The sequence below is a fragment of the Myotis myotis genome, unplaced genomic scaffold (genome assembly GCF_014108235.1).
Source record: "Myotis myotis isolate mMyoMyo1 unplaced genomic scaffold, mMyoMyo1.p scaffold_m19_p_10, whole genome shotgun sequence".
In the NCBI taxonomy this organism is placed as follows: Eukaryota; Metazoa; Chordata; class Mammalia; order Chiroptera; family Vespertilionidae; genus Myotis; species Myotis myotis.
In genome coordinates, this window is record NW_023416314.1 from 38,189,765 (window position 1) to 38,196,235 (window position 6,471).

The 6,471-nt window shown below is 46.9% G+C and overlaps 1 non-coding gene across 1 annotated transcript; it reads right to left on the reverse strand.

Annotated features, from left to right (window-relative positions):
- Positions 1 to 5,569: 5,569 nt before the first annotated feature.
- On the reverse strand, positions 5,570 to 5,732 carry LOC118665647. The gene has a single exon (XR_004970724.1). It is a non-coding gene; the product is annotated as a U1 spliceosomal RNA (small nuclear RNA).
- Between the last annotated feature and the right edge of the window lie 739 nt (positions 5,733 to 6,471).

Here is a 6,471-nt window from a genome sequence, read left to right on the forward strand (position 1 = left end):
TTGGGTGGACTGGGAGCTTCCTTCATTCTCCAGCCTTGCCCTCCCACGCCTCCTCTCACAGCCCATGGAAACAGCTCCTGCTGCCTGCAAGGCCAGGCCCAGAGGGCTGGTAGCATGGTAGAGTAGTTGCTAAATACTGCCTTGTCTCTTCCCTTCACCTGGTGCCCAGCACTCAGTTCTTCTCTCCTCCCAGTGACACCGAAAACTGTGATAATAATGATGCCCCAATCAGCCACAGGGCTGCCCTCCCTGTCTTAGCATCTCTGACACTCAGGAAAGGGACTGATGAGCTCTGACCCTACCCCCACCCCAGCCCTAATCTGCTTCAGCCCAGGGCAACCTTCCTAGAGTGATGGAGTACAGGAAGCCCTAGCTTGGGGGTCAGGAGCCATGGGATCTGTCCTAGCTCGGCTGTGCTTTAGCTATGTGCCCAGGATCTAGTACCTCTATAAAACAGGAATGATAATCTCGAGGATGATGAGAAGCACAGGTGAAACAATTTGGAAAGCACTTGGAGAACTCTCAATAATGTTAGCATCTTCACTCTACACACTGCTCATCCCTTCTTCTCCTCATCAGATCCTACCTAACCATAAGAAGCACCCTCGGACCACTCCTGCTCTGTCCTCTGAGCAATCTCCTGTCAGTTCCACTCACGCCTGGCCTTGTACATACATACACATTAGGACAGCAAAGGACTGACTAGTGTGAGCTCAACCCTGAAGATGACAGCCTGGCAGGCAAAGGGAAAAGGACCCAGCCTGGGAGTTAGGAAGTTTGGGTGCCACCGTCATTGAGGGACCGTGGAAAGTCACTGCACTACTCTGCGCCTCCATCTCTTCATCTGTAACATGGAGATCTGAGCAAGATCTGGAAGGATCTGAGGGATCTCGTTTTAAACAGGAAGAAGTGTTCATCCACACTATTGGCAGGAGGAAGAATTGGGACATCCTTTCCAGAAGGCAGTTTGAACCAGGAGCTTTAAAAATATGTGACTGAGCAGCACAGCAGAGATTGGCAGAAAATTTTCAAAGTGATGAAAAGCAAGAACCTACAACCAAGATTACTCCACCTAGCAAAGCTATCATTTAGAATCAAAGGCCAGATAAAAGAGCTTTGCAGATAAGAAAAAGCTAAAGGAGTTTATCACTACCAAATTATAAGAAATGTTAAAGGGACCTCATGAAGAAGGAGGAGGAGGAGGAGGAGGAGGAGGAGGAGGAGGAGGAGGAGGAGGAGGAGGAGGAGATATGAATAATAAAATAGCAATAACTACATTTCTACTAGTATCAATAATTACTTTAAATGTAGGTGCATTAAATTCTCCAGTGAACTATGTTCATAGCAGCACAATTCACCATAGCTAAGATTTGGAAACAGCCTAAGTGCCCATCAGCAGATGAGTGGATTAAAAAACTGTGGTACATCTACACAATGGAATACTACGCTGCGGTAAAAAAGGAGGACTTCCTACCATTTGCAACAGCATGGATGGAACTGGAGAGCATTATGCTAAGAGAAATAAGCCAGTCAGAGAAAGATAAATATCACATGATCTCACTCATTTATGGAAAATAATGAACAACATAAACTAATGAACAAAAACAGATCCAGAGACAGAGAATCATCGATCAGAACGTCAAACCTCAGAGGGAAGGTAGGGGAGGATGGGAGTGATGGGGGGAGATCAACCAAAGGACTTGTATGCATGCATATAAGCCTAACCAATGGACACAGACAACAGGGGGGTGAGGGCATGAGTATGGGGGTAATGTGGGGATAAGTACACATATGTAATACCTTAATCAATAAAGAAATTTTTTTTAAAAAAAATTCTCCAATGAAAAGATATAGGATGGGTTCTGGTCAAGATGTCAGAGTAGGTAGATGCTGCACTCACCTCCTCCCATGATGACATGAAAATTACTACTAGTCCAGCTGGAATGGCTCAGTTGATTGGAGCGTTGTCCTATGCACCAAAAGGTTGCTGGCTCAATTCCTGGTCAGGACACATACATGGGTTGTGGGTTTGATCCTGGTTGGGGCATATACAGAAGGCAACTGATTTTTTGTTTTTAGAGAATTATTTTCTTTTTTTACAACATATATTTTATTGGTTTTTTACAGAAAGGAAGGGCAGAGGGATAGAGAGTTAGAAACATCGATGAGAGAGAAACTTCGATCAGCTGCCTCTTGCACACCCCCTACTGGGGATGTGCCCGCAACCAAGGTGCATGCCCTTGACTGGAATTGAACCTGGGACCCTTGAGTCTGCAGGCTGATGCTCTATCCACTGAGCCAAATCTGCTAGGGCAGAAGGCAACCAATTGATGTTTCTCTCTCACATCAATGTCTCTCTCTCTCTCTCTCTCTCTCTCTCTCTCTCTCTCTCTCTCTCTCTCTCTCATCTCCCTTCCTCTCTCCAAGTATGTCCCCAGGGAAGGATTAAAAAATAATAATAATAACAACTAAATTATAAAACAATCAACCTGGATAACCATCTCAAGACTGTAAGTCCTATAACTAAGGATATAAAGAAGAAGCCATGTTGAGACCAGTAGGAAGGCAGAGATGCAAAGCAGGCTGGCCCCTCACCAACGTGTGGCATTTGAGAACCCAGAGGGATAGCTCAGTTGCAGAGGCCCTCCCTCTAGCCCAGAACATAGAGCCAGGAAGAGGAGCCCACGTAACATCTGGCTGTGAAAATCAGCAGGGATTCTATCTGCCTGGGTGACACGGAAGTTTGCTGGAAACTCAGGCATCCTCTTACAGCACAAATTCTCACTGGCACACACTCACCTTGGGATCCAGTGGAGGGACAGCAGCAGCTCGGGGGTGCCGGAGACAGAGAGAAATGGAGTTGTGTGGTTTTGGGGTGAAGGCAGGAGGGAAGGGGGCCATTATCCCTGCATTGAGCCATCCCACATGGCTGACGGGTGCCATCTTTCTTGTGTTGAGTCTTCCGTCCACATGGAGGAATCTGATTCTACATTAGCCTAGTCAACACCAGTAGCTCCACCCTGATGTCTCCCTAAGACAACTCACACACAGCCCCAGGCTCTCTCAGCACCAACCAGCCTAGGCTTGTGTAGTAGTCTTTCTTTAAAAACTTGAAGAATACTGTCAAGCTTGTGGGGGGTGGGGGGTAGGTGGGAGGGTTGGGTGCCAGAGACATACAGGGAGAAACTGAGTTGTGTGGCTTCAGGGTGAGGGCTGGAGGAATGGCTGCCATTGTCTCTGTGTGGAACCCTCCCCCAACATGACCAAATCTGAATCTGCATTAGCCTCGTGAACTTCACTAGCTCTACTCTGTTGACTCCTAGACAGCACCCCACCGCAGAGGTCCACAGGCCCCAGGTGGTTGGTGGCTGGCCTAGATGTACCCTAGGACTTTTGCTGAGTGGCATCAGGTCCAGCACTGGCGCCAAATCTGAATCTGCAATAACCTGGTGAACACTACCACTTGCCCCATCCTGGTGACTCCCTGAGACCCTGCCTCACACAACAGGTGTTCCGCCCGAGTCTTTCAGGGCTGAGCCTAATGGCAAGCTGGCAGATGGTAGTAGTTCATGGGGTGCCCTGGGTCTTTTGCTGACTTGCCCCAGGCCTGGTACTGGTGGCAGCCAGCCTTGATTTGTTTCATGGACTCTCCCACATGCATCTAGACCCCAGCACAGGCAGCTACAACCACAGAGCACTTTGTAGCTCCTAACAAGTAGCCCTAGGCCAGTCACAGGCAGAGTCTGACATTAATCTACACCAGACTCCTTCCTGAAAGACCCCAGAACCATAAACTCCAGTGGCTGGCTTCAGACCCCAACAGAGCATCACCAGATTAGCTCCCCAAGTGGCACACTCAGAGAGGTCTCAGCAGACACCTGACCCTGCTGGGAAGAATCCCACTCTGTGATGTCAGCCCCAGCACAGCAGCACAGACACTGTGGTCATGGCCAATCCTCACAGCTAGCCAGCCTGAGGATCAATACACAGCACTCAAGGATCAACTACAACAAAAGGACACTCATCTCAGGTGACCAGAGAGACTGTAGCACTGGACCCCCCAAGACATCCACTATATAAGGCCACTCTGCCAAGTCTGGGAGACATAGCAGAGTTATCTAATACATAGAAACAAACACAGAGACAGCCAAAATGGGGGACAAAAAATAAATAAGTCCCAAATGAAAGAACAGGAGAAATCCCCACTCACAAAGAAAACTAAATGAAATGGAGGCAAGCAATCTACTAGATACACAGTTCAAAACACTGGTTATAAGGATGCTTAAGGAACTTAAGGGAAGAATGGATAAACTCAGTGAGAATGTCAACAAAGAGATAGTAAGCATTAAAAAGAACATAGGAACCATAAACACACACAGAAATGAAGACTACCATAAACACACACAGAAAAGAATCCAAAAAAATGAGGGTAGAATAAGGAGCCTTTGGGACAACTTAAAGCATACCAATATTTGCATGATGGGAGTAGCAGAAGGAGAAGAGAGAGAGAGCAAGAAATTGAAAATCTATTTGAAAAAGTAATGACGGAAAACTTCCCTAAATTGGTAAAGGAAACAGATATACAAGTCCAGGAAGCACAGAAAGTTCTAAACAAGATGAACCCAAAGAGGCCCACACCAAGATACATCATAATTAATATGCAAAAGGTTAAAGACAACAAATCTTAAAAGCAGCAAGAGAGCCCTAACTGATTTGGCTCAGTGGTTAGAGTGCCGGCCTATAGACTGAAGGGTCCCAGGTTCAATTCTGGTCAAGGCCACATGCCCAGGTTGCAGGCTTGATCCCCAGTGTGGGGCTAGCAGGAGGCAGCTAATCAATGATTCTCTCTCATCATTGATGTTTCTATCTCTCTCTCCCCCTTTCAAGAGAAAAGCAGTTACTTAGCTACAAGGGAGCTCCCATAAGACTGTCAGCTGAGCCCTAGTCAGTTTGGCTCAGTGGATAGAGCATTGGCCCTCAGACTGAAGAATCCTGGGTTCAATTCTGGTCAAGGGCAGTTAGCTGGGTTGCAGGCTAAATCTCCTGCCCTGGTTGGGGCACATGCAAGAGGCAACCAATTGATGTCTCTCTCACATAAATGTTTCTCTCTCTCCCTGTCTCTCCCCCTCCCTTCCACTCTAAAAATTAATGGAAAAATATCCTCGGGTGAGGATTAACAACAGCAACAAAAAACATTTCTGCTATTTGGAGGTGTATTTCTTTTCTTTTTTAAAAATATATTTTTTATTAATTTCAGAGAGGAAGGGAGGGGAGTGAGATAGAAACATCAATGATGAGAGAGAATCATTGATCGGCTGCCTCCTGCATGCGCCCTACTGAGGATCAAGCCCGCAACCCGGCATGTGCCTTGACTGGGAATTGAACCATGACCTCCTGGCTCATAAGTTTAAGCTCAACCACTAAGTCACACCAGCTGGGCTGGAGGTGTTCTTCCCCCCCCTCCCCCCCAAGAAAAAAATGTGTGTTAATAATGGATAGAAAAATAGATATAATACTCAGAGAAAAAGGCCAGAAGTAAATATTCTTTATCTTTTTTTTATTTATTGTTTAGGGGAGAGTGCGAACGCAGTCCCCTACTACCACAAATCATGCAGTCAAGTTTCCCACATTTGGAGAAATCACAGGGGTCAGCACATCGGGGTGCAATGGATAAGCCTCATCCTGGGAAAACCACCTTCGTGATCATGGCATCTCCCCTGCCAGGTAAGTAAAGAAGGAAATATTCTCAAATGGTCCAATACTGTGCATCTTTGGAGATGAAGCTACACCGTTATTTATATGTTCTCCTCTCTGCCTCTCTGAATTTTTTCAATAGCATACTTACTTTTATAATCTGGTTTGTTTTTTTAACCAATAAACTTAATAGAAAAGAAACATCCAGTGGGCGGTGAAGATCTGAGTGGGGTCTGGGGACCTGGGGATGGGACCCCTCCTGCAGCTCTGGGGGAGATGGGAGCCTGGGGCAGGAGCCCCTCTGGCCAGGCCTGGCATTCTCCACCACAGGCCTGCTGGCTTTAGGCCTCGCACTAAAATGAGTGAGACCCTTATAGGGTTTCCTGGGAAGCAGCCAAGGCAGGCAGGCAGGCAAGAATCCTTACAGCAGCGGTTCTCAACCTGTGGGTCGCGACCCCTTTGGGGGTCGAACGACCCTTTCCCAGGGGTCGCCTAAGACCATCAGAAGACGCGTATGTAATTACATGTTGTTTTTGTGATTAATCACTCTGCTTTAATTATGTTCAATTTGTAACAATGAAATTGGGGGTCACCACAACATGAGGAATTGTATTAAAGGGTCGTGGCACTAGGAAGGTTGAGAACCACTGCCCTACAGTGTCACCACGCAAGGGGGCAGGGGTACGTGTGGGTAAAGATACAGAAAAGAAGATGGTCAGCCTGCTAGTAGGAGCTCGAGAACCAGAAGCTCAGAGCTTCCTCCCGAAGACAATTTAG